This window comes from Anolis sagrei, chromosome 11 (assembly GCF_037176765.1).
Source record: "Anolis sagrei isolate rAnoSag1 chromosome 11, rAnoSag1.mat, whole genome shotgun sequence".
NCBI lineage: Eukaryota > Metazoa > Chordata > Lepidosauria > Squamata > Dactyloidae > Anolis > Anolis sagrei.
The window spans coordinates 17,873,829-17,887,698 of record NC_090031.1 but is presented as its reverse complement, the minus strand read 5'-3'; the positions used below and the strand labels follow the sequence as shown (position 1 = coordinate 17,887,698).

General features: G+C 40.5%; 1 protein-coding gene across 7 annotated transcripts in view; it reads right to left on the bottom strand.

Annotated features, from left to right (window-relative positions):
* NTNG2 (netrin G2) overlaps positions 1–12,124 on the bottom strand; it is a 135,451-nt gene extending 123,327 nt beyond the window's left edge. For 3 of the 7 annotated variants that reach the window (XM_067471972.1, XM_067471975.1, XM_067471974.1), the window contains exon 1: positions 11,789–12,124. The gene's annotated coding sequence lies outside the window, so the exon portion shown is untranslated. Of the gene's footprint in view, positions 1–11,780 lie in introns of all 7 variants that reach the window. The other 4 variants (XM_067471976.1, XM_067471977.1, XM_067471973.1 and 1 more) reach the window with 3 other exon arrangements.
* Between the last annotated feature and the right edge of the window lie 1,746 nt (positions 12,125–13,870).

Sequence of the window (13,870 nt, the reverse complement as noted above, 5' to 3'; positions counted from 1 at the left end):
GATGGCCCAATTTGGCCCATGCCTGTGCTATGAGTATGTCATCCACATACTGAAGGGATTGTGGGAGTTGAACTCCAAAACAACAGGAAGGCCCAAGTTGGCCCATGCCTGTGCCATATATGAGCCTATCGTCTATGTACTGAAGGATATTGTCCATGTACAGAAGGAATTGTGAGAGTTGAACTTCAAAACTCCTGGAGGGCCCAAGTTGGCCCATGTTTATGCTATAAGTATGTTGTCCACGTACTGAAGGAATTGTGGGAGTTGAACGCCTAAACACCCGGAGGGCCCAAGTTGGCCCATGCCTATTCTATAAGCATATCGTCCATGTACTGAAGGAATTGTGAGAGTTGAACTCCAAAACACCAAGAAGGCCCAAGTTGGCCCATGCCTGTGCTATGAGCCTGTCATCTATGAACTGAAGGATATTGTCCATGTACTGAAGGAACTGTGAAGTTGAAATTTGCCCATGCCTGATGTAAAGCTTTTGCTGTCTCACTAATATTATCGTCAATATCCAGGGAGAATAAAAGAACAGACTGGCGTTTGGATGGATAAAAATGAGGGGGGAAAAGCCAATAAACAATGTGGCCAGGTGACCGCTTGGAGGCAGAGGATTTATTGGGAGAATGGAATTTAATAAAAAACAATTTGGAAGATTAATCGCATTTAAGGCCTTCCTAATACAGCCGGAGCAGTGACCTCTCCCGGCGTTGGCTGGCGTTTAATCCAACATCCCTTTCCAATAGAGCTGTTATAGTATTATTATTATTATTTTCTTAAAGGAGGGAAGAAAGCCAACAAACCTGAATCACAAATCAAAATGACTTAAGGACAGAATGTACACAAGGCAAAGCCGGAGCTGGTTTGCCTTCCTTCTCTCATTAGACGAAGGTGGGTCAAAAAGTAATGCCTCCATCACTCGAAGCTTTATTTCTTTCACAGATACCGGACTACCTATGCATGATATGAGAGAGGGAACCTTACTCTACTGATGGAGTCTTTCCTTGTTCAGATTGACTGATTAGAAACATGAATCTGAAGCTCAAAGAAAGAGTTGTCATTGAATTTCTGGCCAAAGAAGGTTAACATGCACCTAAGGAAATCCATCATCACTTGAAGAATGTTTATGGGGACGCCATAACGGACATCTGCAATGTGCGACCTCTGAAAGATAACCTACATCGGTTCAGATTCAATGACTTGAATGACGTTCAAACAGCTTTCAAATCATGGGCCACAAAGAAGCAAAACACTGAATTTTTCCCAAATGGTTTGGATGCCTGAATTAAACGATGGCGCAAACGTATCCAAAATGATAGTGACCATGTTGAACATGAGTTTTGTATAGAGAACAGTTTAGGCTAGGATCTGGAGCAACTTCTGCTGTTATACGTTCCTTCATAATTTTTTTATGATGCAGGAAGCAAAACATTTTGACTGACCCTCATATATGTAAACTTTTTGACCGACCCTTATATATGCAAAAGCTGCCACAAAGCGAGCCCAAATCAGCCTACTTCCATTGAATTAATGCTGTGGTGGCACAATGGGTTAAACCCTTGTGCTGGCTGAACTGCTGACCGGAAAGTCAGTGGTTCGAATCCGCGAGAGGGTGGAGCTCTAATCTGTCAGCTCCAGCTTCCCATGCGGGGACATGAGAGAAGCCTCTGACAGGATGGTAACACATCCAGTCAGCGTCTCTGCAGATGGCCAACTCTCTCACACCAGAAGCGACTTGCAGTTTCTCAACTCACAGGGTGAGCTCCTGTCTGTCAGCTCCAGCTTCCCACGTGAGGACATGAGAGAAGCCTCCCACAGGATGGTAACACATCTGGGCAACATCTCTGCAGATGGCCAACTCTCTCACACCAGAAGCGGCTTGCAGTTTCTCAACTCACAGGGTGAGCTCCCATCTGTCAGCTCCAGCTTCTCATGTGGAGAAATCCTCCTACAGGATGTAACACATCCAGGCAATGTCCCCTGGGCAATGTCTCTGCAGACGGCCAATTCTCTCACACCAGAAACAACTTGCAGTTTCTCAATTCACAGGGTGAGCTCCCATCTGTCAGCTCCAGCTTCTCATGTGGAGACATCCTCCTACAGGATGGTAACACATCCGGGCAACGTCCCCTGAGCAATGTCTCTGCAGACAGACAATTCTCTCAAACCAGAAACGACTTGCAGTTTCTGAACTCACAGGATGAGCTCCCATCTGTCAGCTCTAGCTTCTCATGCAGGGACATCCTCCCACAGGATGGTAACACATCCGGGCAATGTCCTCTGTAGACGGCCAATTCTCTCACACCAGAAGCGACTTGTAGTTTCTCAAGTTGCTTCTGCCATACACACAAAATACCATTCAATAAGACACCTTGCATCTCCAGTTCCTCAAATAGCTATTTGGAAAGGAAAGAGGCAACTCCCTGGTCTCCCTTTCCTCCCTCTTTCAACCAGTTAGGAGGCAAAATCATTGTCTTTCCTTTGAACGGAGCCTTTCCTTCTTCAGAAGGAAAGCAAAGTCTGGCTGGTATTTCCAAAAGTCACGAGCAAATCAAGAAAAAGCAAAAAAGAATGCAAGGTCTCTCTGTTTCTCTCTCTCTCAAGTCTTGCTGAAATCAGATCCAACTCACTCACTTCCGAAAACGCATGAGACTCATCCCAAGCCAGCGCCCAGGATGTCAATATTAGAAATGACAAGAGTTTGTCATGCAAAAGCAAAAAAAAATAAAAAATTAAAAACCCACATTTGGTTTATGGCAACCATCTGACAGGTCTATTTCGGGAAAAGAGAGAAGGGGGGTGGGAGAAATATCACGTTGGAACGGAAAAGTTTTGCAATACCGAAGGATCTATACTTATCCCCGGTTACGGAGTTGGCATTGGGATGGAAAGGAAGAAGACAAACAGGTGAACAATGGGTTTGGTTAATTGCCTTGGCTTGGTAAATGGCCAGAGGGGTTTGTTTTACATTAACAACTTCAAACTTATACACTTAGCTGTGGGGTGGTGCAGGAGAATGTCCAGGCATGGGAAAACTTGGAGGTATTTTGGACGACAACTCCCACAACTCCTAACAGCCTCAGCCCCCTTCCTTTCCCCCCTCGGCCGCTTAAGCATTATATCTATCTATCTATCTATCTATCTATCTATCTATCCGGATATGAAGGTAAGCCTCTCTTAGGTCTATCACTCTATCATCTATTTATTGGGACCCGGAGGTAGGCCTCTTTTAGGTCTATCGCTTTATCATCTAACTTAGGGGGGGAAGGAAAGGTGCCAAAATGAATGGGAAGGGGTCGCTTCTGGTGTGAGAAAATTGGCCGTCTGCAAGGACGTTGCCCAGGGAAGGCTTCTCCGCTGACATCCTATTTCTCCAAAGAGAGTAAAAACCTCTGATCTTTGCCTTAAACTCGTCTGTGTCTTATCGGTCCCTTTACAAGGTATCAGGTAGTTGCCATGACAAGGTATCAGGATGGTTATTAATTTAACTGGAATGAGGCCAATTAAGAGCAGATAATGCCATTAATGGCCACTATTGAGGGTGGCTAGAGGAGCTATTGCATTACTTGGCCAACTTGGCGGACCGCATCTCGGCCTATGAGCCCACGAGGGCCTTGAGATCGTCTGGGGAGGCCCTTCTCTCGATCCCGCCTGCTTCACAGGCACGTCTGGCGGGGACGAGAGAGAGGGCCTTCTCGGTGGTGGCCCCCCGGCTGTGGAACACCCTCCCTGTTGACATCAGACAAGCGCCCTCCCTTATGTCTTTCCGTAAGAGCCTAAAGACATGGCTATTTGAGAAGGCATTTAACTGAGTGCTACATTAACTGGTAACGACAACTGGAACGGAATATGGTTTACGAGATTGGTTATGATTCTACGATAAGACGGAGCGGATCATTTAGTGTAATTATATTATTGTGTATTAGTGATATTGCTTTATTGTAAATTGTTTTTATATGTTGTACACCGCCGTGAGTCGCCCTAGGGCTGAGAACGGCGGTCAACAAATGCAGCAAATAAATAAATAAACTTATTGTCAGGAGCAACTGGGAGGGCCCAAGTTGGCCCATGCCTGTGCTATGAGCCAGTCGTCTATGTACTGGGTGATATTGGTGTGAGAGAATTGGCAGTCTGCAAGGACGTTGCCCAGGGGCCACCCAGATGTTTTGATGTTTTTCCATCCTTGTGGGAGGCCTCTCTCATGTCTCTGCATGGGAAGCTGGAGCTGACAGATGGGAGCTCATCACATCTCACAGATTCGAACCACCGACCTTTCGGTCAGTATTCCAGCCGGCACAAGGATTTAACCCAAAGGCTCTATGGGAAAGGGTGCTCCCCATTGAATCCCAAGGATGCAACATCTCAAGTAATATGCCATGGATCTCAAAGGAAGGGAATGAGATTTCCGCAAACATCATCACCATGATAAGAACACATCTTTGAAGCTGACATTCAAATCTCAAATAGTATGAATAGATGGGGAGGACGGAGGATTGGTTTGGAAGCAAAGGTATGGCCCTATTAATAATAATCATAATAATAATAATAGTCCTAGACACTTGAGAAGTGTCCGACGTGTGATCTAATACAACAGCCAGCAAAGTGATCTTGTCTGCTGTGGACTCATCTTGTTGTGTTTCAAATAATAATAATAATAATAATAATAATAATAATAATAATAATAATAATAGAACCTGACATCCGATTCTATAATGATATGCTATACGTCGCCCAAATCTCAAATAATATCTTACGTATTGATGGGAAGGATCGATGCAAGGTTTGGAATTAAGGGCATGGCCTCGATATTACTACTACTAATAAATATTTGAACTTGACACCCAAATTTGAACTAATATGCCATGCTTCATGCAAATTGGAAATAGTATGCTATGAAGACATGGGGAGGATCGGTTATTGGTTTGGAATCAATGACATGGTCCTAATAATAGTAATAATAATAATAATAGAACCAGTCATCCAAATTTCAGATAATATATTATGAATTGATGGGGAGGATTGATGATTGGTTTGGAATCAATGACATGGGTCTACTAATAATAATGATAATAATGATAATAATGATAATAATAATAATAATAATAATAATAGAACCTGTCATCCAAATTTCAAATGATATATTATGAATTGATAGGGAAGATTGGTGATGGGTTTGGAATCAATAACATGGCTCTACTAATAATAATAACAATGATGATGATGATAATGATGATGATGATGATGATAATAATAATAATAATAATAGAACCTATCATTCAAATCTCAAATAATATATTATGAATTGATGGGGAGGATTGATTATTGGTTTGGAACCAATGACGTGGCAATAATAATAATAATAATAATAATCCAACCTGTCATCCATATCTCAAATAATATATTATGAATTGATGGAGAGGATTGACGATCGGTTTGGAATCCGATCGTCTGGCTCTGATGATGATGATGATGATAGTAATAGACCCTGTCATCCAAATCTCATATATTATGAATTGATAGGGAAGATTGATGATTGGTTCGGAATCAATGACATGGATCTAATAATAATAATAATAATAATAATAATAAAACCTATCATTCAAATCTCAAATAATATATTATGAATTGATAGGGAAGACTGATGATTGGTTGGGAATCAATGACATGGATCTAATAATAATAATGGTGGTAATAATAATAATAATAATAATAATAATAGAACCTATCATTCATATCTCAAATAATATATTATGAATTGATGGGGCGGACTGAAGTTTGCTTTGGAATTAATGACATGGATCTAATAATAAAGATGATGATGATAATAATAATAATAATAATAATAATAATAGAACCTATCATCCAAATTTCAAATAATATATTATGAATTGATGGGGAGGATTGACAATTGGTTTGGAATCAATGACATGGATCTAATAATAATAATGATGGTAATGATAATAATGATAATAATAATAGAACCTGTCATCCAAATTTTAAATAATATATTATGAATTGATGGGGAGGATTGACAATTGGTTTGGAATCAATGACATGGATCTAATAATAATAATGATGGTAATGATAATAATGATAATAATAATAGAACCTGTCATCCAAATTTTAAATAATATATTATGAATTGATGGGGAGGATTGACGACTGGTTTGGAATCAATGACATGGATCTAATAATAATGATGATGGTAATAATAATAATAATAATAATAGAACCTATCATTCAAATCTCAAATAATATATTATGAATTGATGGGGAGGATTGACGATTGGTTTGGAATTAATGACATGGATCTAATAATAATGATGATGGTAATAATAATAATAATAATAATAGAACCTATCATTCAAATCTCAAATAATATATTATGAATTGATGGGGAGGATTGACGATTGGTTTGGAATTAATGACATGGATCTAATAATAATGATGATGGTAATAATAATAATAATAATAATAATAATAGAACCTATCATCCAAATCTCAAATAATATATTATGAATTGATGGGGAGGATTGGCGGTTGGTTTGGAATCAATGACATGGATCTAATAATAATAATGATGGTAATAATAATAATAATAATAGAACCTATCATTCAAATCTCAAATAATATATTATGAATTGATGGGGAGGATTGACGATTGGTTTGGAATCAATGACATGGATCTAATAATAATAATAATAATAGAACCTGTCATCCAAATTTTAAATGGATGGGGAGGATTGACGATTGGTTTGGAATCAATGACATGGCTCTAGTACTACTACTACTACTACTACTACTAATAATAATAATAATAATAATACAAAAATAGATCTCCTTGATATGATGAAAAAGCTGTATTCAATCGCACAGAATCGACAACTGTTCACCCGCCTCGCAAAATTAGATCTGAGTATCTGGACTACATGGTTCTCTCATTTTCTCTCTTTCTCTTTCTGTCTTTCTTTCTTCCTTTCTTTCTCTCTCTGGCTTTTATTGGATTAGCCTGCGTTTGAAAGCGAGAGGCAACCCACGGTTACAACACCCTGCTGGGGAATTAAGGGGGAAACGCAATGGTTCGCTGGGCAATTAAAAGCAGTTTCTTTTCGTTCCTCGGGAAAAGTGGTATTTGGGAAAGGCGGCGTGTTTCGGGAGGATCGACCCAAAGGGCGCCGAAGGGGAAAGTTATTATTATATTATTATATAATAATAATACAACAATACGAACAACACCCGCCACAACTTTGCTTTGGGGTCATCCTACCTGCTCCTTTCTGCCAATATAATAATACGGTAACATTATAATAATTGCTCGGAGGTCCTACTTAACTTCTCTCTCCAAAAGAATGATGCAAAGATCATAATAATAATAATAATAATAATCATCATCTTTTGGGGTCCTTCCTGTTTCTCTCGACAAAATAATTATGCAAATATAATAATAATAGTAATATTATTATTTTACTGACACAAAAGCACAGTATGTCACAGCAAACGAGATCTATATGCTGGATTATTATAATTATAATAGTAATAGCTATTATTATTATTATTATTATTATTATTATTATTATTATTATTATTTGGGGTCATACTTCGCTCTCCAAAATGATAATTTAGAGGTCATACCTACTTCTCTCACCAATAGGATGGTGCAAACATAACAATAATAGGTTGCTGTGAGTTTTCCATGCTCCAGAAGCATTCCCTCCTGACATTTCGCCCACATCTATGGCACAGAGGTTGTGAGGTCTGACGGAAGCGAGGCAAGTGGGGTTTATATACTTGTGGAATGATGTCCAAAATGGGAGAAAGAACTCTTGTCTGTTGGAGGCAGGTGGGAATGTTGCCATTGGCAACCTTGATTAGCATTGAATGGTCTTGCAGCTTCAAAGCCTGCCTGAGAGTATCCTTTGTTGGGAGGTGTCTGATTGATTCTTGTCTGGAATTTCCATTTTTTTAACTCTTTATTTATTGTCCTGATTTATAAACCACACTCGGTAGTTTCCAACAGATCTCACAACCTCTGAGGATGTGGGTGAAACATCAGGAGAGAATGCTTCTGGAACATGGCCAGGTAACCCGGAAAACTCACAGCAACCCAGGCATTCCGGCCATGAAAGCCTTTGATAACACATTATAATAATAGTTCTGCGGTCCTATCTACTTTTCTCTCCATAATTAATAATAATAATAATAGTTTCGAGGTCCTTCTTGCATCTCTCTCTAAAAGAATGATGCAAATTTAACAACAACAATAGCTGTTTTGGGGTCCTACCTACTACTACTACTAATAATAGTAGTGGTAATAATAATAATAATAATAATTATTATTATTATTATTATTTTGAGATTCTTCTTGCATATCTCTCCAAAAGAATGATGGAAATATAATAATAATAATAATAATAATAATAATAACAACAACAACAAAAATAACAACAGGTTTGGGGTCCTACCTACTATAATAATATTATTAATAATAGTAATAATTATTATGAGGTCCCATTTACTGCTCTCATAATAATAATAATAATAATAATAATTGAAAACTACATTTCCCATTGGCAGATATGAGACTCATTGATTGATGGATCTCTTTTAAGAGCGAGAAAGCGGCATGATAATAATAGCAGTAGTAGTAGGAGTAATACTAATCAACAACAACATCAACAACTCTTTTGAGGTCCAACTGCTTCTGTCTCCAAAAGGATGATGCTAATAATAATAATAATAATAATAATAATAATAATAATGTTTTCCCTTTGGGAAATGTCTTGGAGGGAGAAGGGGAAAAAGTTCTGTGCGGAGAAGCCTGCTCTTCGGAAAGGGTTTTCCCTTTGCAGACTAAGCAAGTGCCTTTCATTCCCGGGTGGAAAAAGGAGGGAATGTGTGGAAGCAGAAAAAGAGAGAGAGAGAAAGAAAGAAAGAAAGAAAGAAAGAAAGAGAAAGAGAGGCAGGATGTCTAACCGTGAACCTGCCTGAGTCAAACAGGGAAGGAAGAAAGGAGAAGAGAGAGAGAAAGATGGAAAGAAAGAAAAGGAGAGAAGGAAGGAGGGAGGAGAAGAAACAAGAAAATAAGAGAGAGAGAAAAAGAAAGAAAGAAAGAAAGAGAAAAAGAGAAAAAGAAGAAGGGGGAAGGAAACAAGAAAGAAAGAGGCAGGATCTCTAACTCTGAATCTGCCTGAGCCAAAGAGGGAAGGAAGAAAGGAGACGAGAGAGAGAGATGGAAGGGAAGAAAAAGAAAGAAAGAAGGAAGGAAGGAAGAAGGAAGAGGAAGGAAGGAGATAAAGAAGAAGGGAGGGAAAGCAAGAATAAAATAAAAGGGAAAGAATGAAGGACAGCAGGAGAAAGAGGAGGGAGGGAGGGAAGAAAGAAGAAAATAAGAGGGAAAGAAAGAAAGAAGGAAGAGAGAAAGAAAGAAAGACGGAAGGAAGGAAGAAGGAAGAGGAAGGAAGGAGATAAAGAAGAAGGGAGGGAAAGAAAGAAGAAAATAAAAGGGAAAGAATGAAGGACAGAAGGAGAAAGAGGAGGGAGGGAAGAAAAAAAGAAAGAAAGACGGAAGGAAGGAAGGAAGGAAGGAAGGAAGAAGAGGAAGGAAGGAGAGAAAGAAAGATGGATGGAAGGAATGAAGGAAGGAAGGAGGAGTGGGAAAGAGGGAAGAAAGAGGGAAGAAAGGAGAGAAAAAAGGAAGAAAAGGATGGAAACATAAAATAAAAGAAGGAGGGAAAGAAGGAAAGTAGGAGAAAGGGAGAGGAGGGAAGGAAGAAGGAAGGAAGGCAAGAAAGAGGGAGAGAAAGGAAAAGGGAAGGATGGAAGGAGAAAAAGAAGTAAAGGATAGAAAAAAGGGAAGAAAGAAAGAAGGCAGGAGAAAAAGAAGGAGGGAGGGAAGGAAGCAATGAAGAAAAGAAAGAGGATGGAAGGAGAGAAAGAAGAAAGAATGAAAGAGGAAGGAAGGAAGGAAGGAAGGAAGGAAGGAAGGAAGGAAGGAAGGAAGGAAAGGTGGGGCTCTTAGGGAAGGGTCTTCTTCCCTCTTCAGGCCAAAGAAGGAGGAAGAAGGGAGCAAAGACCATCTAGTCCACCCCCTTCCAAGTCGGAGCAACAAGAGAAGGAGAAAGAGAAGGAGAAAGAAAGGCTTGGCGGAGGAAGGAAGAGGAGAGCAAGGTTGGGGAAGGGGAGGGGGACGACCCCTCTCCGCCCTTCCTTCCTTCCTTCTTTCCTTTCGATAGTGAGATAAAGAGGGATTGAGAGAGGGAAGCAGTGCTGAAGGACAGCTCCGGAGGGAGAAAAGGATCCTTGGGATGGAGGGAGGCAGAGAGAGAGAGAGAGAGAGAGAGAAAGAAAAAAAGAAAGAGAGATGAGGAGAGAGAAAGGGAGGGAGAGAGAGAGGGAGAGGTAAAGAGATTGAGAGAGTACGAGAGAGAGAGAGAGAGAGAGAGAGAGATACACACAGAGAGATAAAGAGGAAGGGAGAGAGACATGGAGGGATAAACAGAGAGAGAAAAACCTAGATAAGACAGACAGAGAGAGAGAGAGAGAGATAGATAGAGGGAGAAAAAGAGAGAGAAAGGGATAGCGAGATAGACAACTACATAGACAGACAGAAAGAGAGAGGGAGAGAGAGAAGGATAGATAGATACACAGAGAGATAGAGATCAAGAGAGACACGGACAGATAGAAAGATAGACACACAGATAGAGAGAGAGATAAAGAGAGAGAGGAAGATAGATAGATGGATGGATAGAGAGAGAGAGAGAGAGAGAGATAGACAGAGGAGAGAGAGATACACAGATAGAGAGAGATGGAGAGAGAGATGGATAGATAGAGAGATAGAGAGATAAAGAGATAGAGAGAGAGAGGAAGATAGATAGATAGATAGAGAGAGAGATAGACAGAGGAGAGAGAGATATATATACAGAGAGAGATGGAGAGAGATGGATAGATAGATACACAGAAAGAGAGATAGAGAGATAGAGAGAAAGAAAGAGAGCGATGGATGGATAGACAGGCGAGATGAGAGAGAGAGAGATAGCAAGATAGATACAAAGATAGAGATATGGATGGAGAGAGAGATAGAGACGGATAGATACACAGATAGAGAGATGGTTAGAGAGAGATGGAGAGATAGGAGAGAGATAGAGATAGAGAGAGATGGAGAGAGAGAGAGAGATGGAGAGAGAGAGAGAGAGAGATAGGAGATAGATACACAGATAGAGAGAGATAGTTAGATAGAGAGAGTGAAAGATGGAGAGATAGATAAATACACTGATAGGGAGAGAGAAAGCGAGATGGATGGATAGATGGAGAGAGAGAGATGGAGAGATAGGAGAGGGATACATAGATAGAGAGAGATGGTTAGATAGATAGATAGAAATGGAGAGAGAAAGAGAGAGAGATACAGAGAGAGAGTGAGAGAGATACACAGATAGAAAGAATGAGAGATAGATAAATACACAGATAGGGAGAGAGAGACATGGATAGATAGATAGATAGATAGATAGATAGATAGATAGACAGACAGACAGATAGAGGGATAGAGAGATAGTTAGATAGATACATAGATAGAGAGATAGCCGGATAGAGAAAGAGAGATACACAGAGAGAGAGAGATGGATGGATAGAGAGAGAGAGATAGATACACAGATAAGGAGATGGAGAGAGAGAGAGAGCACAGATAGAGAGGGAGAGATACACAGATACACAGGGAGATAGATAGATAGATAGAGAGAGAAATGGATGGATAGAGAGAGATGTCTGGGTGGAGGTTCCCTTGCCTGCTTACCGGCCTCTTCCTCCTGCTTCTGCTTCTCCTTCTTCTTCTCCTCCCGGAGTGTGTCTCCGGGCTCCGGTCACGGGGCAGGGCACGAGGCGGGTCCCGGCCCGAGAGGGAGAAGGGAGGAAGGAAGGAAAGAGGGAGAGGGAGAGACGGAGGGAAAGAAGGCAGGCAGGCGGGCGGGCGGGCAGGGCTGGGGCGGGCTCCCAAAGTTGCAGAGAGGCTCCTTCCTCCTCCCTCCCTCCTCCCCCTCCCTCCTCCTCCTTCTCCGGGAGCCTCGCGCAGCAGCAGCACCAGCAGCAACTTCCAACTTTTTCCTCCGAAAGAAGCCGGAGAAGGCTCCGCCCCTTCCCTAGGCCCCGCCCACCTAAGGGCGTGGCCTGCAATTGCAGGGGCGGGGCCACGGGCCAGACCCCGCCCCTTTCTCTCTCTCTCTCTCTCTCTCTCTCTCTCTCCGAATCTAGAGATAGACAAGAGATAGAGTCCTAAAATTAAAGGGACTCCCAAAGGGAGACACAATCAAAGCCCTCCATACAGATGGCCATCCAGCCTCTGCATTATTATTGTTGGTACAGAATCATAGGGTCCTACAGTTGGAAGGGACCCCCAAAGGGCATCCAGTCTTACCCCAATCTGCCACAAAGGGAGGCACCATCTAATCCCTCCCAACAGATGGCCAGCCAGCCTCCAAATTATTATTATTATTATTATTACTATTATTATTATATTGAGCCATAGCCATCTAATCCCTCCCTACAGATGGCCAACCAGCCTCCAAATTATTATTATTATTATTATTATTACTATTATTATTATATTGAGCCATAACCATCTAATCTCTCCCTACAGATGGCCAGCCAGCCTCCAAATTATTATTATGATTATGATTATATTGAGCCATAACCATCTAATCCCTCCCTACAGATGGCCAGCCAGACTCCAAATTATTATTATGATTATGATTATATTGAGCCATAACCATCTAATCCCTCCCTACAGATGGCCAGCCAGCCTCCAAATTATTATGATGATGATTATATTGAGCCATAACCATCTAATCCCTCCCTACAGATGGCCAGCCAGCCTCCAAATTATTATTATTATTATTATTATTATTATTATTATTATTATATTGAGCCATAACCATCTAATCCCTCCCTACAGATGGCCAGCCAGCCTCCAAATTATTATGATTATTGTTATTATTATTATATTGAGCCATAGGATCTTATAGTTGGAAGGGACCCCCAAAGGGCATCCAGTCTAACCCTAATCTGCCACCATCTAATCCCTCCCTACAGATGGCCAGCCAGCCTCTGAATTATTATGATTATGATTATTATTATTATTATTATATTGAGCCATAGGATCTTATAGTTGGAAGGGACCCCCAAAGGGCATCCAGTCTAACCCTAATCTGCCACAAAGGGGGCACCATCTAATCCCTCCCAACAGATGGCCAGCCAGCCTCTGAATTATGATGATGATGATGATGATGATGATTATATTGAACCATAGGATCCTACAGTTGGAAGGGACCCCCAAAGGACATCCAGTCCAGTTGCCACAAAGGGAAGCACAATCTAATCCCTCTCTACTGATATCCATCCAGCCACAGAAATTACTATGAATATTATAGAGATGATTGAAAGATAGATAGAATCCTAGAATTAAAAGGGACTCCCAAAGGGCATCCAGGCCAACCTCCTTCTGCCACAAGGGGAGACACAATGTAATCCCTCCCGACAGAGACAGTTTACCATTGGTATGATACATATGATTGAGAGATAGATAGAATTCTAGAATTAAAAGGGACTCCCAAAGGGCATCCAGCCCAACCTCCTTCTGCCACAAGGGGAGACACAATGTAATTGGGTTTATTTTGTGTTATTGTTATTATTATTATTATGTATTATTATGTATTATTTTGGGGTTTTTTGTATTATTATTATTTTGTTTATTTTGTTTATTTTGTTTATTATGTATTATGCATTATTATGTATTATGTATTATTATGTATTATTATTATTATTATTTTGTTTATTTATACCCTGCTTTTGGTCTCCTCAAAGGAGACAAGACACAGGTTGT